Source organism: Dendrobates tinctorius, unplaced genomic scaffold (genome assembly GCF_039654945.1).
Source record: "Dendrobates tinctorius isolate UK_male_01 unplaced genomic scaffold, ASM3965494v1 ptg000041l, whole genome shotgun sequence".
Taxonomy (NCBI): domain Eukaryota; kingdom Metazoa; phylum Chordata; class Amphibia; order Anura; family Dendrobatidae; genus Dendrobates; species Dendrobates tinctorius.
Window position 1 is genome coordinate 5,935,868 of NW_027361709.1, and position 24,161 is coordinate 5,960,028.

General features: G+C 46.2%; 1 long non-coding RNA gene across 1 annotated transcript; it reads right to left on the bottom strand.

The window, feature by feature from the left end:
• Nucleotides 1–11,732: 11,732 nt before the first annotated feature.
• Nucleotides 11,733–23,813, bottom strand: LOC141088884 (uncharacterized). Its single transcript, XR_012232091.1, has 3 exons — nucleotides 23,530–23,813; nucleotides 16,846–16,916; nucleotides 11,733–12,490 (listed from the first exon to the last, which is right to left on the bottom strand). It is a non-coding gene; the product is annotated as an uncharacterized lncRNA (long non-coding RNA).
• Nucleotides 23,814–24,161: the final 348 nt, after the last annotated feature.

Here is a 24,161-nt window from a genome sequence, read left to right on the forward strand (position 1 = left end):
AATTATAATGGTCAGTATTTTGCATCACAAGAAGTTTCCTTGGCTTAAAAAAAAAAAAAAATAATAATCTGCTACTTTCCTGCTGCAGGATTTCAGACAGAATTCCCAGAGAAACTGTTGCATAATCCCCCGACTGTATTTGTACAGACGGAAGTGGAGTGGGGATGAGACACTGGGTTACGATTCGGCCCCGCTCATTTTTATTTATAATCTCCGCGCTGTTCCCTTTCCAGGTTTGTTTGTAAAGTAAAAAGACTCCAAATAATATGTTCTCCAAAAATGTAAGCGCAAATGTAGACAAGTTGTAATTATTTTATACATTTTTATTTAACCCTTAAGTAAATGTTATGCTATAATGAAGAAGGGGAAAGTCAGGAACATTTCTTAGGCTTGTAGAAAATGAGAATTGCAAGAGGTTGATACATTAATAAATGAGTAATATGATAAATTGCCTTTTAGTCAACTTTGTTATTCCCTGGAAGATGCAAATATATCACAAAGTGTCGACTATATTTGGAAGGTAAACGTGAATGTATGTCCCTAGGAACACACGATAAAAAAAAAAAAAAAAAAAAAAAAAAAAAAAAATCATCGTTCTTGGCAGCACATCGTCCTATGTAGAAAGTATGTGCTGCCGAGAACTATGGAAGACTTGGTGGCCTGTTAATCATTTGTTTACAACTGCAGATTGACCAGTTAAGCCATCCAAAACGGGATTGGACACTTTTTGGGAAAAAGTTTATTATTTTTTTTTTTTACTTAAGGTTTCATTACATATTTTGCATTATTTTGTATTTATATATTCTGTGTGCCCAGTATTATAACTTTGTTTTATGCATTTATTTCCTGCTTATTGTGCACCTGAATCCCTATCCCCATAATGGAAATTCTCAAACAAGCAAATATCTACGGTCAATTTCATTGTTCTGGACCATAATAGGAGCAGAAAAACACAATATATGGAATAAGGCACATGAGAGAGGCATCAACGGCCCCTGATGGACTCTTTTGACTATAATCAGTGACGTAACTTGAAGCTTGCAAAATCTCCAATGGGACCTCCAGCCGACTCAGGTCTTTACTAGCAATAGGCTTTTCATATTTGTCAGAGGGACTTTTGGTGCACCCCTGGTCTCCAGGGCCTGGGTGTGATTGCAGCCCCTGCTCTTATTAGTTATGCCCATGACTTTAATATGCTGTTATTTGGGTTTCACAAAAAAGAGCCTCCTGTGCGGCTGGGTACGGGAGCCTCCTGGGCGGATGCGGACGGGAGCCTCCTGTGCACCTGTGTAGTAATCGTAGGTACACGGGATGCAGTGACGAGACAGGAGCCAGAGTAACCTTAGAATGCAATATATATATATATATATATATGTGTATGTATGTATAGGGGCTATCTCGAGTAACTAGCAAGCTAGCAAAAGTTATCCTCGCAGGGATCAAAACAATAATACACAGGTGACTCGATAATAATTTCCCGGTCTTAACCGGTAACTATGAGGCCGCGGTATGGCCGACGACGGGTCCAAGAACTATGACTTATCAACTACAAGGTGTCACTTATCCTCCTCTGACGTCCAGCAGAGAGGTGGTCGGTGTCTCTTCAGCGTCTCAGCCGCTGGGCCCAGCCGACAAGGCGTTGACATATGCTTCTAGCGTTCCTACGCCCAGGTGGAGCGAGGGAACAACAGGCCCCTGAAGAGTTCCTCGGCGCTGTGCCTCCCAGCGGAGGCAGGATGGCGGTGGACGGGGCCCTGGCCGTATAGTTGGACAGCAGTGGCAGCAGGTAGGCAACAACCGAGGGCTGGAGTGACGGGAGCAGGGGCGCGGTCGTCCGATCGGCGTCCCTCGGCTGGGCCGCTCGGTGCTGTCTCCTCCCTGACCGTGGCGAGTCCCCCTCCAATCTCTCTGGTCGTCGCTCACTCCTTCTCGCTCTGGCTCTCTGGCGCCACCTAGGCTTCCTGCTCCTTTTCTCCCGCTCTGTCGAGTACCCCCTGCTGGCGGTCTCAGTTCCTTTTATACCTGCTCCGCCCCCACTCCTTCTAGAACTGTCCCTGGTCCATCCTCTCGTTATGTCCCCGGGAAACAGTTTCCCTAGGAACCTTGGTGACAGTCTCCTTGGTTCCGGTCCAGTTACACAGTGGGGACTCTCCCTCCTACACCTGGGGACGGGAGCCTACTGTGCGAATGTGGACGGAGCCTTTGAGAGTTTTTCTAGGCTCTTTTGTGCTCCATTATCCACCAGACTAATTAGGCTGGTCATTTTCCAAGGGTGATTGCCCCAGAATGTTGCTTCGTTCCAGCACACCTTGGCACGCACTTCTGGAAATGTCACGCCTATGTGGCGATGGAGCCCTGCAATTGTCCGGTATAGTCTATAATCATTAACGCACTGGAGAATTCATGGAGGGACATATCTTCTTATCACGCTTGCAGTTTGATAAGGTGGTTATCAGGGACACGGATTAAATGTGAAGCCAGTTCTAAAATATATTGACCGCATCCCAGCAGAAGCTGAACCTCCTGTGTTCTGTGTGCGAGCAGACTAATTCCTTTCTGGCTCAGCCATGACATGAGGGCTTGTTACCTTGTTGTGCTTATCTATGCCTCTCTTATCTCCAGGGCATTGATTCCTACTTAATGGAGCCAGCGATATACAAATGAAACATCCAGATGTGCCATGCTGTAAAACCTCCGCCACAAATCAGTTCCTTTCCTTAGAAATATGGCCCAGTCAATGTAGAAAGACCAGAAGGGGGAAAGACTTTGCAAAACAAACATATTGAATTTATTTGCTACTGACAAGATTGATAGACTGCAAAGAGTAATCTGCTACCAGACATAACGGTGTTCTGCAACTTTTCTTTTTGCACTTCAAGGCTAAAAAAATCTTTTTTTTTGCAATTCGGTTTCATTAAACATTTTGCACCATTTTGCTATTAAATGCTCTTTCACTGCACACTCAACTTTGATGTGGTCCACGGTCATAAATCAGCTGAAAGGAGCTCAGAAAAAGACAGGTGAAAGAGTTACAAACTTTTTCCATTAGGCCATCTGAACAGTTCACTGACGGCTTCTCAGTTCACTTACTCTACAGCCAGCAATGCAGTGCAAAACTGAGGCTGTAGAAGGCAAACGGTGCAAAAAATTTTAATGGAACCCAATTATAAGATTAATTTTTATCCAAAAATAAAGAAGTGAAAAATTGCCTCCCAAAAACAGAAAAAACCCTTTAACTCCTTAATAAGAAGGAGATTCCAAATGGGTTCCGACATTTGTGACGCAGTTGGCCTTGCTATTTTTGTGGTCATAAATATCTGAAATTGATACAGTATGGCAGTCGCAGAGCTGCTATGAATGGAAGCCATGGAGCTAATGAAAATAAAGGTCATCACACACCTTAGAAGGCACACGGCTAAGGACCTCGGTATTATTGGGGCTCCTTAGGCCTCATTCAGATGTCCGCTTTTCATGGATAGAACGTGTACCCATTATAGCCTATAGGGCTGTCTACCAAATAAACGCCCAAAACGGAGACATGTTTGTTTTTGACCTGAGTCGTCAATCTAACTTGCCTCTTCACATTAATGAGTGCGTAAAAAAATAAAAAATAAAAATGTAAAAAGTAAACAGCACTTGGAAGCCATCTTTGTATCCTTTTGTCATCCACTTGGCCATATTTTTGGACTGTTTTATGGACCAAGGAAGCCCTGAAACTTTATATTTTTGCTTCCAAGAAGAAAGTCTGCCAGCCTGATTATTAGGCGAGGGTCACACTTGCGAGAAACTCTATGCAGCTGACCCCCGGCGGCAGTGACAGGTATTGAGATGCGAGACTCGTGCTTGTTTCTGGCAAGTGTGACCCCGGCCTAAAAGCGATGTGACAAGCGGTGGACACCGCGTCTAGCCAGACGTTTTCAACCTCTGATCACCAATGCCCCATATGGGCTCATTACTCAGGCATACAGACCAAGAATAACAGTGTTACCACTTCAGGGAGTTGGACAGCATAACATCTATACTACACTCCCGGAAAACAGAGGAGCCTACACAACGCTTTGCTCTCTACCCTTCCGCCATATTTTTAGCAGTCGGACTGATGAAGGCCTATGATAGGCCGAAACGTTTACAGACTGCATAAATAAAACTTCATCTGTTTAAGGACCCTATAAGTTGTGTGCCAAGTTATTTCATTATACCCGGCCTAAAAGCGACACCAAGACCAAAAAGGATGAAAATCGGATCCAACAAACCTATGAAAAGAAAACGGGCATCTTAGGTTGTACCACTCTGTTGTCTAATCCCTTTTGGACAGAAGAGGAGATTTCCACTGGTGGAAACTTCTAATACTTTCCTACTATGTACAGCCGCCTAGACCTATGTCAGAGATTTCCGATTATGGAAACTATGTCCTTGTGGAAAGTCGTTTAGGGACTTTCTAATGGTTTGGTGCCGGTAGGGTGCAAGCTTCTGACCTTCTATTAGAAGATCCACTGACCTCCTGCCCAGACGTTATAATATGGCAGTGTTTGTTCGGAAAGCTTCACTTACATCTCTGTGACTGGCCTTATTTGCGGGGCATCAGCTCTAGTGTCATATATGTAGCTGTTCCTATAGGAGGTACATTGTAGACTCGCTGTGAGGCTTCTCTGGAGCTTTCCTGTACATGGTGGATTGTGGAACTATTATTAATTATTCTGGACACACATCCCGGGATTTTCACTAATGATTCCTGGCATTCTGGGACGCTGCCGCTTGTCCTTCTGACCTGTGAGTGGAGCCTACTTTGGGACACTGACCCCTGGCTGAGCCTAAGGCTTCTCTGACCTGATCCCACCCGGCTCCTGCTGCAGCCATCTCTCTTTAGTGACCATCTCTGGTATTCCAGTGGCCCAGACAGTGAAGCGGCCTTACCTGAGATAATTATGTGTAATTACACCCTTTAACACGCTTTAAACGACCCCTTCTTTGTTTTTACTTGAAAGAAATGATAGTCTCTCCTATTCACACCAACAAAATGCCCAGGGATTGTTATTTGCTGAACATTTACTTCTAATTAATTCTGTTTCATGATGCCCCGAGACCCTAATGGCTCCTGGGGTGACTGACAGGTACAGACTGCTACAATTATGTCCTTGCTGAATCTTAGATTGAGACGTTGATTACAGCAACAGTCCGGTAAAATGCATCTAATGATCAGGGCAATTATCCTATATTCTGGTTCGGTGGCTCAGTGGTTAGCACTGTTGCTTTGCAGAACTGGGGTCCTAGGTTCAAATCCCACCAATGACGACATCTATAAGGCATATGGGTTTCCTCTGAGTTTTATAGTTTCCTTCCACACTCCAAAGACATCCTGATAGGGAATCCAGATTGTGAGCCCCAATGGGGACAGTAATGATGTCTGTAAAGCGCTGCGGAATATGATGGCGCTATCTAAGCATAATATCTCATAAATGATGCCATCTGAACTCAGTGCTGCCAATAATTAATTATAATACCGAAATCCCTAAAGTATTTTATTATTTGCTCACATACGGCAGAATCCAGGACTCTGTTCACATTGCATTGGAGCTATAAGTTGGGAGAATACTTCCACCGGAGGTCCTGACATATGACGCTATATAGATGCCCAGTCGCATACGTCTCCTGTAGGTTCTCATATTACAAAAACGAACAATATGCCTTTATTTGCTCGCCCTGCAAACTCTGTGCAGTTCATGCAGATTTTACCTATGGATTTTATCCTTTGCTTTAAAAAATTGCCTATTTTACTAAGAGCCTGTACATCATTATGGATTTTCTTTATATACGGTACTCCCATCCAAATATCAAATGGCTGTGAAAAAAATAATATGAGTGAAATGTTTTAAAGAGACCAAAAATATGTTTTCTTCTCTGTAACTTACCTTTCATAGGATGCAAGATGTATAAAACATGGTCCGGATGACGTGGCGTGCCTGACTCCGATTGTGGTGACGGTTCAGCGTCCCTGTTGGGTTGATGGAGAGCGCCGTCTACGCACAGCAGCCACTTTTCTAGCAGCATCATATGACTAAGCCCTGTACTTGACACAGATGTTTCTATGTGAACCTTGCTAATTACCAAGCACACTTTCTTTGCAATATTCAGAGCTCCCTAAAAAATGAATGGAGTGAGCTGAGCAGGGACAGCACCTCTCTTTTGACAGCATCCTGCGACTGGGACCAATTCTTGAGATAAATGCGGATCCCATCTGTAAATGTAGAACTTGGGAATAAACCTTTAAATGCTTCTACGTCCATTACATGCCAAGTATTCTGACCCCAAGTGGATTAGTTTATGTTAATCTGAATATTATGAATAATCTGAAAGTTTTAGAATGTGAAGACAGACAAGATCTGTAGACGTCGAGTGCGACCATCCCTTGTCTCATCATTTCTCTGTTATTTTATTTATAGTATGATGTTATTGCTACATAGACACATGTCGGGCGGGCTTCTGCTGACTGCAATCAGATATTTCGGCTTCTGGCGGTCTCCTGCTGGGTCCTTCAATTGGCTTACAGACTGGGAAGTGGGATCTGGTTACAGAATCTGCCCCCATGATCATAGCACTGGTAACTTTTGATTTTTAGATCTTGGAACTTTTACGAGTTATTATTGTTACACTACTCTTAGATATTGGAAACTCTCCATCCAGGAACTTCAGTCATTAATAAATTGGGACGTTTCTGCAGCAGATTGCTGGACACAGACAGACGCACAGACTATCCGGCCAATGAAACGCTTTTAAACATTTTGGCAATGGTTGTTTATATTTTTCACATCGCAATCTTTATTAAAAAAATGAAATTGTTAATCTTGCAATTTTCATATTAGCTAATGACGCTATTTTAGAGTCATAGTTCCTGTCCTTTCAAGAAAAGCTTTCAACAGTCTCTTATTATCATCACAGACAAGATTCTAATGACTGATAACACAGGATCCACCATTCACAATATGTCACAGCTCACCTCCTCCTCCTGTACAATCACTGATAATACCGCCTATATACATCTGATAACACAGGATCCATCATTCACAATAAGTGATGTCACAGCTCACCTCCTCCTGTACAATGACTGATAATACCTCTATATACAGTAGGTAACACAGGATCCACCATTCACAATAAGTGATGTCACAGCTCACCTCTGTCATGATCCAGTCCAGAGTTTGTTTTCCGCTGTCTTCTCTTTGAACTGGTCATGTGGGGGTTAATCCCCTCTGCCTCGTTCTGGAGCTTGCTGGGCTTTTTCAGTCCTCTGCAGCCTGCGAGCCAGCGTCAGCTATACTGCAAGCTTCCAAGCTAGTGCCTCCGGCCTGTATTCCTTTAGGCTATGTGCACACACTGCGGTTTTTGCTGCGGATCCGCAGCAGTTCTGCAGACAGTGTACAGTAGCATGTAAATCTATGTACTTTACAATCTGCTGTGGATTTTTAACTGCGGAAAAGCTGCGGTTTTGAATCCGCAGAAAGAAATGACATGTCACTTCTTTTCTGCGGATTCTGCTGCGGTTTACCCTCTCCTCCATTATAGAGGTGATAAACCGCAGGCCAATCCACCGGTAAAACCGCAGGTCATTTTACCTGCGGTTCCGCAGATACAAATCCGCAGACCAATCCGCAGTGTGTGCACATAGCCTTAGTGTTCCTCCTGCCCCTGATTACCTGGACCTGTGTATGACTTGTCTTGATCTCTGGACTCTGCTTCTGGTTTTTCCGTTTCTGATATCATGTTTTCCGACTGGCTTTTGGCCCTCTGACTTGTACCCTGACAACGGCTTAGGCTAGTTTCACATTTGCATGTCAGGGCGCAGCGACGGCCTGCGCACGGTCGCCGCTAAGCCCCGCCCCTGCTGCGCCTCCTCCGGTAGCTCCGCCTAACGGCGCATGACGCTGCATGCGTCCTGCACCCCTATCTTTATCACTGGGGACGCAGGTCGTGCGCAGTATGCGTTTGGCGGCGCATGCATCCTTTTGATGGTGCGCCGACCAGCGCCAAACGCAACCTGTTGCAATTTGGTTGCGCTCGGCGCACCATCAAAAGGATGCATGCTGCGCCAAATGCATACTGCGCACGGCCTGCGTCCCCAGTGATAAAGATAGGGGACGCAGGACGCATGCAGCGTCATGCGCCGGTAGGCAGAGCTAACGGAGGAGGTGCGGGCGGGGCTTAGCGGCGGCAGTGCGCAGGCCGTCACTGTGCCCTGACACGCAAATGTGAAACTAGCCTTACGTCATATGTTTCTGCTACCACGTTCCTGGTAGGTCCTGACATCTCGCTCATCCCTGAGTACGTACTTGCTGTCTCCCTTGATACTTCTGCTCCTGACAGTTGCTGACTTTGGCTAGTCTAACCAATTTCATTACCTGTGACACCTGTGCTGTTGCTCTTTGTAAAGCCCCCATTACACATAGCGACATCGCTAGCAATATCGCTATAACGTCACTGATTTTGTGACGTAGCAGTGATATTGTTAGCGATATCGCTATGTCTGATACTTACCTCTGACCGGCTCCCCCACTGGTTATCGCTGATCGTGCGAGAATGTCCAGGACTATTTCTCGTCGGGCGCTTCCTGCTGGGCTTCCTGTGACAGCGACGCGTGGACGCGGGCGGGAGGATGTCAGGATCGCGTCGTCTGACAGGTAAGTAACGACCCCCGTCCCCAGCGATGTCGCTGGTGAGATCTGCCTGTGTGGCAGCTCACTAGCGACCACTTAGCGATGCACCAGCGATCCATATCGTTGTCGGGATCGCTGGTGCATCGCTATGTGTAACGGTACCCTTACTACGCTGTGTGTGTGCAACCTCTCTTCCCTCACCATCACCCCCTGGTGGAGGTTGCGCTGTTCTGCACTGCAGCAGCACGTTACAACCTCCTCCTGTACAATGACTGATAACACCTCTATACACAGTAGGTACTCGGCACTGCTGCCGGTGGTTTGGACCGGAGCGCTCAGCTGCATAGAAAGACATGCAGCCGCACAGCCGCAGCTCTGGTCCCGAGTGCCAGCGGCAGTGCCGGGTATTGAGGCGAGAGACTCTTGCGAGTTTCTTGCATCACACTCTCAAGTGTGACCCTATTCTTATTCTGTAGGTCGGTAGGAATATGCCGATGCAACGTTTGTTTATTACTTGCCATAAGAAAGTTTTAGAAAAGTTTATTATAAGTATAGTATAATGATTCTACTTTAAATTCCTTCCCATAAAAAGTTTTAGAAAAGTTTTGTTACTAATTTATATGTCCACTATAAGGCTTCCACTTGGCAGAATTGCCGCTTTCTTTATATTCCTTTCCATAAAAAAAATGTAATAACTTTTATGTATAGTATAATGATTCCACTGACAGACACGACTCCTTCCGGGAAAAAAAAACACAAGCCTTCCTACAACTGAAAAATGAGTTATGTCAATAAAAAAGTAAAATATATATAAAAAAAAAAAAGAAAAAAGTTTGTGTTAAAGGCCAAGACGGCTAGCGATGGCATGGGACTAAAGGTTTCTTTATCTTTTTTTTACAACTTTTTCACAAAAAAGGAATTGTATCTGCTGTGACTTCTAGGGACTCCTAGTAGCGCAGACCAATTTCCAAACTCTTTCCTTGGCCGTAAATGGTTTAAGCCGCAGCATCCACCCCGCTTATAACTAATAAAAGGGGCCATTGATAAAAGTCTTTTGTTGGGTGATCTAAGACCGTCCAAATCCACTGTTCTAGAGATGCTAATTATAGTAATGCGCGATGTGAATGGGCCGCGGTCCCCCCCCACTACGCTGCGCGGCTGCGGACGGTGACCGGCACCTGCTGCCTTTTTTTTTTTTTTTCAGATGGGGGGGGGGCTCCCTTTTCACTGTACAAATACAGCTGATCTGTCTGTGTCCCCAGCTCACGTGCAGGGGGAATAAATCTGGGATCTGCATCAATCTTCCCCTACTCCATGTGTGTGTGCACTCCCTGCAGCTGCAGGCTGAGCAGCCCAGGGAAGGTGAGAGGTGACTGCTCGCCCCTCTTGTTCATTTTGTGCTAACCAGCTCTGCTCACCCAAGCTGACATTGCTCCTGCTATTCCCTTTGTTGCTAGTGCAAATAGACACACTGTTTCCTTCCAAAAGGCTAATGAGAAAGCAGCCATCTGAAATATTGCACTGTGCAGTCCCCAGGTTAAAACAAACATAAACACTTTGCCTTGAATACTTTGCCCTGAGAGCCTTTTCTTATGAAGATAAGCTGGTTATCTCATTCACTCAGATTTTAATCTGACAGGTCCTTTGCTTGCTGCCAGCTGAATTTAGGATATGCATACCTCAATTTTGGATTTAAATCTCCCCGATTAGCTAAAACTCTTGAAAGCGAATAAACATGTCTTTTCACACCAGGATTCATCTTTATTTCTAATTGACATATTAAAATAAACAAAAAAAATGGCAACTTGAAGAAGCAAAATATTCCAGAGTTTTTTTTTTAATACAGTTCCGTCTTTAAACTTGACTTGCCTTCTTTTTTTTTTTTTACACAATCACTTTAATCTTGCAGGAAAAAAAAAAGAAAAAACAATTTTACCTGCAAAAATTAATCGTCATTATGATCGGCTCGCAGGTGCAGGGAATCAATACAGAGACCACAGGGGCGACTAAAGATAAAAGCCTGCGCCACGACCACTACACGTGAGGGTACGTTCACACACTTAGGATTTACTGCGGGTCTGACGTTGTGTATTTATGCAATAAAAATAATCCAATATATCAAAAATAATTTAAACAATGTCAATTTCTGATTACACATTTTATTTAAAGGGGTTGACCATTACTTTTTTTTGTTTCATTGATGGCCTATCCTTAGGTCCGGCCATCAATTTCTGTTCGGCGGGGTCGCGACAACAGGAATCCCCACCGATCAGTTGATACAGGTGTCCAGAAGTTCTTTGATGCTGCCGGAACACAACAGCGCCGTCAAAACAAAGTGGCCGCGGCCAGGTACTGCAGATCCATCCCCTAATAAATATCAAAAAACTGACCGTCACATCCAATCATAACTCGGGTCTGAACAGGTGCCTCCCTAGAGTAGCCAACTCAAATGCAATCAAAACAAACAAGGCAGCATTGATTGTAGATACTTCACACTAGACCCTGGGAAATCGCGGTCCCAGAGTCTGGAGGAAGAGTGGAGAGGCCACAATCCAAGCTGCTGGTGGTCTGGTGTGAAGTCTCCACCATCAGTGATGGTTTGGGGAGCCATGTCATCTGCTGGTGTAGGTCCACTGTATTTTATCAAGACTAAAGTCAGCGCAGCCGTCTACCAGGACATTTAGAGCTCTTCATGCTTCCCTCTGACGACAAGCTTTATGGAGATGGAAATGTCATTCTCCAGCAGGACTTGGCCCCTGTCCACACTGCCAAAAGTACCAATACCTGGTGTACACACAACAGTATCACTGGGCTTGATTGGCAGCAAACTCGCCTGACCTTAACCCCATAGAGAATCTATGGAGTATTGTCAAGAGGAAGACGAGAGACACCAGACCCAACAATGCAGACGAGCTGAAGGCTGCTATCAAAGCAACCTGGGCTTCCATAACTCCTCAGCAGTGCCACGGGCTGATCACCTCCATACCACGCCGCATTGATGCAGTAATTGATGCAAAAGGAGCCACGACCAAGTATTGAGTGCATTTACTGATCATACATTTCAGTAGGACAACATTTCGGATTTTAAAATCATTTTTCAAGCTGGTGTTATAAAGTATTCTAATTTACTGAGATAATGACTTTTGGGTTTTCATTGGCTGTAAGCCATAATCATCAACATTAACAGAAATAAACCCGTGAAATAGATCACTCTGTGAGTAATGACTCTATAGAATATATGAGTTTCACTTTTTGTATTGAAGAACTGAAATAAATTAACTTTTTGATGATATTCTAATTATGTGAGATGCACCTGTATATAAGGTGGGAAGTCAGGAGAAGTAGATTGTTCCACAGACAGCCTTTGCACCATCTGAGAATCCCCTGGCTTTTGCTCAGTGCGTTATATTCAGATCATAATTACTGCAGTATTGAGTCCAGAGCTGTGTTTCTAGCTAATTTTGCGATTTATTTATTTTTTTTACCTCCAGCTACTCAATGATCTCTTTCTGCTCCTCTTATTGTTAAACAATTGAAAAATTATTTTACCTTTGAAAAATACGCAAATATATATTTCTAAACTAGGAGAGAAGCCGAATACAGAAGTTTCACACCATAAAAACAAAAATCAATTTTCCTTTCTCCCGAGCTGGTGAGAGATGGTCTCTAGAATGATTAGATTTTAGTTGATGAAATAGTTCTCTCCTCTCCAGCATTGCAGCAATCGTAAATTACATTGGCAGAATTTTACAATCAAATTAGATCCACGTCATCAAATGTGCCCGGCCGGCTGTTCTCCCAGCTGAAATGTGAATCTTGCTTTAATCTCCAGGAGGTTTATGCTGTAATAAAGACACAGAGAAGAAAAGCTGAAAGTATTTCTTATAGACATCACAGCTAATCATTGCTGATTTCATTGCAAGCTCTGTGTCTGCAGCTGTCTACACCTTTATGATGTGAGCTCCCCCTAGTGGTGGCTGCAGGAAGACGGAATATTGTCATTTAATTATATGCGAAAGGAGTACAGTGATATTGAATTGAAGTTTCATCACCTATAATAAAGATCTATTGTTATATATTATTGTTATTTGGGACAAAATGTTTTACTTATTTAAACCAATTTAGAACCTGTAATTAAAGTTGTTGACTACTACATATTATTATAAAGATAGGTCCATGGCGTTATTGAACCAAGACCAGATAATCACCTATTGGACCCTCATATGAGTAGATACTCACTTAGTAGACCCTCACAAGTCCTGATACTCGCCTACAGGACCCTCACATGTCCAGATACTCTCCTCTCGGACCCTCATAAGTCGAGATACTTGCCTACCAGACCCTCACAAGTCCGGGTACTCTCCTATTGGACCCTCATAAGTCCAGATACTTGCCTACCAGACCCTCACAAGTCCAGATACTCTCCTATTGGACCATCACAAGTCCAGATACTTGTCAATCGGACCCTCACAAGTCCAGATTCTTGCCTACCAGACCCTCACAAGTCCAGATACTCTCCTATCGGACCCTCACAAGTCCAGATACTTGCCTACCAGACCCTCACAAGTCCGGATACTCTCCTATCGGACCCTCACAAGTCCAGATACTTGACTACCAGACCCTCACAAGTCCGGATACTCTCCTATCGGACCCTCACAAGTCCAGATACTTGCCTACCAGAACCTCACAAGTCCAGATACTCTCCTATCGGACCCTCACAAGTCCAGATACTTGTCCATCGGACCCTCATAAGTACAGATACTTGCCTACCAGACCCTCACAAGTCCGGATACTCTCCTATCGGACCCTCACAAGTCCAGATACTTGCCTACCAGACCCTCACAAGTCCGGATACTCTCCTATCGGACCCTCACAAGTCCAGATACTTGCCTACCAGACCCTCACAAGTCCAGATACTCTCCTATCGGACCCTCACAAGTCCAGATACTTGTCCATCGGACCCTCACAAGTACAGATACTCTCCTATCGGACCCTCACAAGTCCAGATACTTGCCTACCAGACCCTCACAAATCCAGACACTCTCCTATCGGACCCTCACAAGTCCAGATACTTGTCCATCGGACCTTCACAAGTCCAGATACTTGCCTACCAGACCGTCACAAGTCCGGATACTCTCCTATCGAACCCTCACAAGTCCAGATACTCGCCCATCGGACCCTCACAAGGAGTCTGTTTCTTCTGGCTTGCAAAGATCTTAAACGTTGGAGCTAATCAGTGGCCGCTGCTAGGAAAGGAAGTGAGGACACTGGTGTGGGACATAGGCAGCAATGTGGAGGAGCAGCAGGGGTCTGCTCTAGTTTTAAGACCCCCATCTGCAGATTTTTAATATATTATGTAATGAACAACCCCTATATTTTAATCAAATCCTATTTTTGTCTGTGCTATTGTTATCATAGATTTCAGTGTACAGCGCTCCTGAAGTATTTGGACAGTTGTTTTATCCATTAATGCCAAGAATACCAACTGCAGCCTGCTCCGAGCAGAAGCTGCTTTGTGGTTAGTCATACCCCTATCTCATGATCCATGGACCTACAAAGCAGCACTTAACCCAAAATGGGCTGGAAACAAAGGCCCCTCTGTGAAGGTTCGGTCAGCAAGGTGAGACAGCCCTAGTAGGAGGTTCAGCCGAGATCAATGTCAGCCTAATTACTGCAGCCTGTCATGTTATTACTTAATATGAGATTGTTAACCCCTTACCAGGGGGCAGCAGAAGGATATATGCAGAAAGACTGGAAAAAAAAGAAATCCCTGCAATTCAGAAGAGTCCAGAGTATCTTTGTATTTTTATTGCACTTTAAAAAAAAAAAAGTATAAAGTGCAGCACACACTTAGTAACAGCGAGCACGAACACATCACAGACTACAATATTAGATTTATTTGGCTGATCTTTGGTGAACAAGGTCAATACGCCCCACGACTGGTTGGTGGGATTGCAATGGTTCATCTATCTGTCACGGGCCGAAAAGAAGATTCATTTGTTTGACCGAATCATCTGATGGTCAAAATCTGGCATTTTATTTACGTTTGATCTAACGTGAACGGGATCCCTAAAGTCAGGTTATTATATATATTGGCTATATCAGACCAATTTTTTTGTGTTGTTGCCAGACATCCGATGGCACCGGCCATCGATATATCCCAAAACGCAACATACAGTGGGGAAAAAAAGTATTTAGTCAGTCAGCAATAGTGCAAGTTCCACCACTTAAAAAGATGAGAGGCGTCTGTAATTTACATCATAGGTAGACCTCAACTATGGGAGACAAACTGAGAAAAAAAATCCAGAAAATCACATTGTCTGTTTTTTTTTCATTTTATTTGCATATTATGGTGGAAAATAAGTATTTGGTCAGAAACAAGCAATCAAGATTTCTGGCTCTCACAGACCTGTAACTTCTTCTTTAAGAGTCTCCTCTTTCCTCCACTCATTACCTGTAGTAATGGCACCTGTTTAAACTTGTTATCAGTATAAAAAGACACCTTTGCACACCCTCAAACAGTCTGACTCCAAACTCCACTATGGTGAAGACCAAAGAGCTGTGAAAGGACACCAGAAACAAAATTGTAGCCCTGCACCAGGCTGGGAAGACTGAATCTGCAATAGCCAACCAGCTTGGAGTGAAGAAATCAACTGTGGGAGCAATAATTAGAAAATGGAAGACATACAAGACCACTGATAATCTCCCTCGATCTGGTGCTCCACGCAAAATCCCACCCCGTGGGGTCAGAATGATCACAAGAACGGTGAGCAAAAATCCCAGAACCACGCGGGGGGACCTAGAACTGCAGAGAGCTGGGACCAATGTAACAAGGCCTACCATAAGTAACACACTACGCCACCATGGACTCAGATCCTGCAGTGCCAGACGTGTCCCACTGCTTAAGCCTGTACATGTCCGGGCCCATCTGAAGTTTGCTAGAGAGCATTTGGATGATCCAGAGGAGTTTTGGGAGAATGTCCTATGGTCTGATGAAACCAAACTGGAACTGTTTGGTAGAAACACAACTTGTCGTGTTTGGAGGAAAAAGAATACTGAGTTGCATCCATCAAACACCATACCTACTGTAAAGCATGGTGGTGGAAACATCATGCTTTGGGGCTGTTTCTCTGCAAAGGGGCCAGGACGACTGATCCGGGTACATGAAAGAATGAATGGGGCCATGTATCGTGAGATTTTGAGTGCAAACCTCCTTCCATCAGCAAGGGCATTGAAGATGAAACGTGGCTGGGTCTTTCAACATGACAATGATCCAAAGCACACCGCCAGGGCAATGAAGGAGTGGCTTCGTAAGAAGCATTTCAAGGTCCTGGAGTGGCCTAGCCAGTCTCCAGATCTCAACCCTATAGAAAACCTTTGGAGGGAGTTGAAAGTCCGTGTTGCCAAGCGAAAAGCCAAAAACATCACTGCTCTAGAGGAGATCTGCATGGAGGAATGGGCCAACATACCAACAACAGTGTGTGTTAACCTTGTGAAGACTTACAGAAAACGTTTGACCTCTGTCATTGCCAACAAAGGATATATCACAAAGTATTGAGATGAAATTTTGTTTCTGACCAAATACTTATTTTCCACCATAATATGCAAATGATGTAAATTACAGACGCCTCTCATCTTTTTAAGTGGTGGAACTTGCACTATTGCTGACTGACTAAATACTTTTTTTCCCCACTGTATTTTGATCCATATCTGATGCAAAACCTGATTTAGCAGATGATGCAAATGATCCCATAAAAAAACTATAGGATCAGTTCTGGTGTCAGTTTCTGTCTGAGGTTTCAGTATCAGAAAAAAGAAAAAAGAACGATTAGCCAGGTATACATGGGCATGAGGCTTCCAGCATGTCACTTTTCTGTTGTAAACCCCAACAGTATTAAAAACATTAAGGCACAAGCCCTAGAAATTAGGGCTCATTCACACGTCTGTTTTTTGTTTACGAGTGCCATCCGTGAATTTCAGATAGCAATCGTACCTATGATAGTCTATGGCAGGGGTCCTCAAACTTTTTAAACAGGGGGCCAGATCACGGTCCCTCGGACCATTGGAGGGCCGGAATATAGTTTAAAAAAAATTATGAATAAATTCCTGTGCACACTGCACATATCTTATTTAGAGGTAATAAAACAAAAATAGGAACAAATACAATATTAAAATGAAGTTAAATCATCAAACTTACCGATTTTTTTGGGTTCTTCGAATATCCTACACTTCGAGTCAATTTTTTCTCTTTCTTGATATCATTGTTTCCTAGGGATTGAAAATTGCTATTAGTAAAATACCAACATATATACAGCGCTACAAAAACAATATACCAGCAATAAAATTGCCCACACAGAGACATACAGACTGCACTGACCATCAATGTGGCCTGATCAGTGCCCATCAATGTGGCCTGATCAGTGCCCATCAATGCAGCCTGCTCAGTGCCCATCAATGCAGCCTGCTCAGTGCCCATCAATGCAGCCTGATCAGTGCCCATCAATGCAGCCTGATCAGTGCCCATCAATGCAGCCTGATCAGTGCCCATCAATGCAGCCTGATCAGTGCCCATCAACGCAGCCTGATCAGTGCCCATCAACGCAGCCTGATCAGTGCCCATCAACGCAGCCTGATCAGTGCCCCTCAACGCAGCCTGATCAGTGCCCCTCAACGCAGCCTGATCAGTGCCCATCAACGCAGCCTGATCAGTGCCCCTCAACGCAGCCTGATCAGTGCCCCTCAACGCAGCCTGATCAGTGCCCCTCAACGCAGCCTGATCAGTGCCCCTCAACGCAGCCTGATCAGTGCCCCTCAGCGCAGCCTGATCAGTGCCCCTCAGCGCAGCCTGATCAGTGCCCCTCAGCGCAGCCTGATCAGTGCCCCTCAGCGCAGCCTGATCAGTGCCCATCAGCGCAGCCTGATCAGTGCCCATCAGCGCAGCCTGATCAGTGCCCATCAGCGCAGCCTCACCAGCGCCCATATTGGTGGAACTCCACTTTTACCTCCGGCTCAGATTGGTGTGGTGCAAGAATCCCCAATAGGCAGCATTGGTCCCTAAAAGGCAGGTAAATGTCCCCAACAGGCATCATAGGCCCCAATAGATAGCACAGGTCCCCAATAAGCAGCACAGGTCCCCAATAGGCAGGTAAATGTCCCCAATAGGCAGGTAAATGTCCCCATGAGGCAGCACAGGTCCCCATTAGGCAGCACATGTCCCCATTAGGCAGGTAAATGTCCCCATTAGGCAGCACAGGTCCCCATTAGGCAGGTAAATGACCCCAATAGGACCCGGCGTTAAAGTACTCACCTATGTCCCCCGCTGCTCTGAAGAGGCGCCCGCTCATCTCAGTCTTCTTCCTGCACAGGCACACAGGCGGCGTGACGTCATCAGGCCGCGCAGGCGGCGTGATGACAATCACGCCGTCTGTGTGCACTGTGCTGTGCTGCATACGGAGGGCTGCGTAACGCCTTTCCTCGGCGCCTCGTCCCGCCCGCGATTACAGAGCTCGCCGGCATTGAACTGCAGTGCAGTTCATGAGTTCACCGTCGGCCTGGCGGGGGGCCGGATAAAAGTCCTTGGCGGGCCGCATGTGGCCCGCGGGCCGTAGTTTGAGGACCCCTGGTCTATGGGGTCATTCACAATTCGTTTTTTTCTTTTCTCAGACCACGTGGTCTGCGGAGAATATTGTAGACCTGTCCAATTTTCATCTGAGGGTCGGATCAAAATTGTCAGTGTATCCATGAAAAAATTGGACTGCACTCAGAGATTACAGTCAAAATGGAGAAGCTGGAAAAATTGTTTGTTTGTTTTTTAATCCAATTTTTCCATGTTGTAGAAAATCGGATGACACTCGTTCCACACTCTGATCAAACTCTGATCAGAATATAATGTATCTGAGCATTCTGAAATTGGTCCAATTCAGCCAAAATGTCTTTACATATGTGATACTGAACACATAAGCAATTATCTCCAACGGGCGGCAGACATTATGTTGTGTCTTTTTGGTCATGTGTAGTACTTGATACACAATCTGGTCCCATCCACTTAGAGGAATTAGATTATGTGTTACTATAGAGAAAAATCACCTGGATGAATTCCACTTTTGTTCAGAGACCTGTGAGATTTTCCTTCGGGGTCACTTCCCATAATACCCTGTACATTTTTCTCTTACTGTCTGTTGAATACAATGTTACATATTTTTCTGCAATCAGACATATTTGTCCTGAAATGTTTCCAATTAATTGTTTACAAACTTCTAGAATGAAAGTTTAAAAAAGTAGCGAGAAAGCATTTTTCTGCAGTGTTGATGAACGCTGTGATGCTGACCATGTTCCCCGTCACTTTTTGCCCTCTGTCTTAAAAACACTTATTTTCTTTAATTTTCAAAGAGCAATATAGTGTTTGTTGTTTTTGTTTGTACTTTGCGGTGCCGGTGAAATCTTTTCAATCTCCATATGAAAAGAAGAAATTCTTTAGTCTTTTGGTGGAGACTTTTTTTTTTCGTTGGGCTTGGTCAAAAATCCCTTTTAGCCTTAGGGGAACAGTAATAAGTCAGAAGTTGTGCAATGTGTCAGGCAGTGTGACAGGATTTATGTGCTGAAGTACTGGACAGGTCCTTGAATTTATAGATTCTTCCACAAAATAAAGGATATGTGTATTACTATTGCGTGATGAATAAAAATGTAATCCCAGTGTCTTCTATGATGGCACTCATGCGCTTATAGAGCAAGGCTGGCTAGGTTGCTGCACAGTTGTCCAATCTTCATTTATTCTCTCCATATATCTCCAGCTATTCATAAGAGCTGTGCAGACATTGTCTTCAGTCACTGTCCATAATGGGGTCACCAACCAAACTATTTGATATTCATGTTGGAAGAAAGCAGAATACACCGAAGAAACCCATACAAGCATGCAGGTCCATATTTACTGGTAAATAAGAATAAAAGTGTCCAAAGACTAACATCTTCCAAACGTGCCGATTTCGAGGGATTCAGACCACAGTCTAATGTGTATGGTGTCGCCTGCCAGATGATTGTTGGAGGTGATAAGGTCCCGGCATGTCCCATTTAGGACTGAAGAACCTTTTGTTGCCCAAGAGATAAACCACCACCAGAGGTGTCTCATAGAGAGCACAGAAGTGCTGGGCACAGTGAGCTCTCCTGTGTATGAGAGAGTTTGTCAGGAGTGATGCTAGCTGAATGATCCAAAGTCTATGGAGGGCTTTAGTCAAACATTTGTTTGGTTCAGACAACTGCATTTTCAATCTTCGTGTTGTCTTTGTGTGCAATGAACAGAACACAATAACTGTCTATTGTCAAGTCTAATAAATGAAAGATTACTACATATACATTAATGTTAGGCATTGGATTCCAGCAGCTGCACAGCAGGAATCCAGCGTCATACATCCAGCAGTCTCCCATTCCTTTCTGACCGCTCGAGGACCTGCACAGCAATCTCGGCAATCCAGGCACCCTGCTCAGACCAGCTCTCTGGGTCTGGATGTTGCTGCCACCTCTGGTCCAGCAATGGTATCGCAACCTGCTATGCAGGAAATCACTCCAGAGGCTAAGTCCTCTCGCCGCGCTACTGGGCATGCCCGCGAGACGATCTCCCAGTGGAGATCGGGGGTCATGTGCTCAGGTCCTTCTTCTGATCTGATTGGCCCTTCTCAGAGGGCTGGAACGTCCTGGAAGCGCATGGCTATAAAAATCCCACATGGCGGCTCGGCCATGAGCTAGAATAGACTATACTTGCTAGGTGTGAATGGTGACGGATGTATGATTCTGGTGACTGACTCATTTGAAACCCCTTCCCTTGGATATTACGTATGTGGTTAGGGTGTTAGAGGCATAGTCAGCGCTAGCCAGTGGCAAGTCATACGCCACAGTTCTTACCGCACCGCTACGCTAGCGTGCGACGTCTCACGGCACTGTCGTACAGCGGCAGTAGTCACCGTCGCGCTGCACCTGCAGCACTTTCCGGCGTCCGCGGTAGCGACGCCGCACTCATGGTAGGGCAGGACAGACACTGACCTCTGTCTTGGGACGTGTCCTGCGACTGCATATCGTGGGTGCAAGTCAGCTGAGACCTGTGAAGCCAACAGGCTCGGCGTTTATGCTTTATTTGCACTCTAGCGCCTCTGTGAGTTCAACAGAGTCCGCTCTGCGCTTCTCGGGTGACGTTAAAGCCGCGCGCAGTATATACCATGTCCGCTATTACTCAGCAGCGGTTATTACATCTACCGCACGGTGGACCCCGGGTGGCGAACGCACTTCCTATTATTTATATTTGGTGCTTTCCGCCATCCCTAACATTATACTAGCGCCAGGGTCTGGCTAGTAATGGCGGACCTGCAGCAGCTGCAGCCGTACATTCGGCAGCTGGAGAGCAGGTTGGCGGCTATCGAGAGCGCCACCTCAGCTGCGAATGCTACGGCAGTCGCTGCTCAGGCAGTCGCAGAGGCTGTCTCACGCGTGCCCACACTCACGCCTATGCCGACAATTTCTCACCTCCCGCTCCCCGACAAGTTTTCGGGTGACAGCGCCACCTGTAGGGGATTTGTGAGTCAGTGCTCTATCCAGCTTGAGTAACTGGCTGCACGGTTCCCTACAGAGCGGGCTAAGGTGGGGTTTATTGTTTCTCTTTTATTTGGCAGAGCATTAGAGTGGGCTATGCCATTGTGGGAGCGTGATGATCCCATGGTTCAGGGCGCTGCTCAGTTCCTCGCAGCTCTGAAGCAGGTATTTTTGGGACCACGGATCACGCACGACACCTCTCTCCAATTATTGGCCCTAACACAGGGGTCTCTCTCGGTCAGCCATTATGTCGTCCGATTCCGGACATTGGCTTCCGAACTAGAGTGACCTGATAAAGCACTCATCCCGGTGTTTTGGAGAGGGTTAGCAGAGCATGTCAAAGATGCTCTAGCAACCAGAGAGGTCCCCACAAGTCTGGAGGAAGTGATTGCCATCTCCACCCGCATTGATCTCCGGTTTACGGAGCGCGGGCTGGAACGTGCGCAATCCAGACGAAGGGTTAACTTGGCTCCCACCTTCACCGAGCCGCTAAGAGCTCCCGCTCAGGAGCTTACACCCTCCGAACCTATGGAGGTGTCTCGCGCCGACCCCAAGGCACGCCCGGCGCGAAGCTCCGCACGTTGTTACCAGTACCAGTTTGGTCACTTGGCTAGCACGTGTCCTCTGCGGTCGAAAAAACGACCACGTCCAGTGGCCGTAGGTGGCGGTCAGACAAATATGAAACCCTTTTCTTCCAAACCGGTATTCCGGGGCACGTTAGATAGCGGGGCCTCCACCTGGGAGGTAGAGATTACCGTGGATTCCGGGGCTGAGGGGAACTTTATGTCCTCGACCTTCGCCCAGAAACATGCTATCCCACTGGTGTTACTGCCCCAACCTCTGACCATCAGGGTGGTTAATGGTGCACCTTTACCATCTCAGGTGACCCACCAAACAGCCCCACTCGGGCTCTCTATCTCACCCTCTCATCGTGAGATTCTGTCCCTGCTCATTTTGCCAGATGGCATCAACCAGGTGCTTCTCGGAGTTCCCTGGCTCCATTGCCACTCCCCTCATATTGATTGGGCTTCGGGGACTATACTGGGTTGGATCAAGGACTGTCAGGGAAGGTGCCTGAGGGACAGTGTTCAGGTAGCTTCCACTGAGGTGCCCCCGGATCTCTCCGCGCTTCCTAAGCCTTACCACCAGTATGCGGACGTCTTCTCTAAAAAATCTGCGGAGACGCTCCCGCTGCACCGTCCTTACGATTGCCCGATAGATCTTTTGCCAGGCACGGAACCTCCTAGAGGCTGTGTGTACCCATTATCACTCCCTGAGACAGAGGTTATGTCTCAATATATCCGGGAGAACCTGGCTAGAGGTTTTATCAGAAAGTCGGTGTCGCCGGCTGGTGCAGGGTTCTTCTTCGTACTGAAGAAGAGCGGAGAGTTACGTCCCTGCATTGACTACAGAGGTCTCAACGCCATAACAGTTAAAAATAAATACCCTCTCCCGTTGATCTCTGAACTGTTTGCCAGGTTGCGAGGGGCCCGGATCTTTACGAAATTAGATCTACGGTGGGCGTACAACCTGATCCGCATTCGCGAAGGAGACGAGTGGAAGACAACCTTTAATACCAGGGATGGCCACTATGAATACCTGGTCATGCCCTTTGGCCTTTGTAATGCGCCTGCTGTCTTCCAGGATTTCGTCAATGACGTCTTCCGCGATATGCTCTCCACCTCGGTGGTGGTCTATCTGGATGACATTCTCATCTTCTCGCCAGATTTGACCTCCCACCGGAGAGACGTCTGCAGGGTCTTTGACCGTCTGTGGGCGAACTCTCTTTTCGCCAAGCTGGAGAAGTGCCAGTTTGAGCAGGAGTCCTTGCCATTCCTGGGCTACATCATCTCAGCCCAGGGGTTGACTATGGATCCGGCCAAACTGCAAGCGGTAATGGACTGGCAGGAACCCCACTCACTCAAAGCGGTGCAGCGCTTCCTAGGATTCGTCAACTATTACCGTGTCACGGGGGCTTAGTTCAACTAAGGCTGAAATACCCGGGGCCCCTGTGGTGTCCCTTTACTAGGGGAAACCCTGTCTGACCCTCAACCCAGGGTTTTTGCTGAAGGTGCAAATGCCTGAGCCTCCGACCTTTCCTTATCTCCTGCTCAGCCCTGCACTTAACCCTCCACCCTCCACCCAGTGAGAAGTCACCACCAAAGCTCCCACACAAATAATGACAGACAGGGAGAACTTAAACTGCACTGCGCCGCACACACACAGGAATAAACAGTAATGTGAACAGGGCACAACTAAACACAAATATGGGAAGGAGAAAGGATAACGACGGATCATACGACACCAGATATGAATCTCTCTCTCTTGAACACCTCCACTCCAGACCGGAACCACTTGGTATGAAACACAAGCTATAATCGGCGACGCCCATAGGCCAGCATGACTATTTAAAGACCGTGGGCGTGACTAACCATCCAACCTGGTCTACAGCAGGATTAACCCCCGAGAGCCTGAAGATCAGGCCGGCGCCACCGAGGCTATAGTGGCTGGAGGTGGAACTACCTCTGCCTGCCGGATGCTGTGGTGTGAACAGCGTCCGACATGACAGTACCCCGTCTTCTACGAGGGACCCCAGGGCCCTCAAGACTCATAGGACCCGGCTTGTCCGGATGACGACGGTGAAAAGAACTGACCAGCCGATCCGCATGTATGTCTGAGGCTGGAACCCAAGACCTCTCCTCTGGACCATACCCCCTCCAGTGCACCAAATACTGAAGAGTACGGCGTACTACTCGAGAGTCCACTACCTTGGCGACCTCGAACTCTAACTCGCCATCCACCATGACTGGAGGTGGCATCGGCGTTGTGTCCACAGAGCCTACCACCTTTTTCAATAAAGCCCTGTGAAACACGTTGTGTATCTTGTACACTGTGGGAAGTTCCAACCGATAAGCCACTGGGTTAATGATGGCAGAA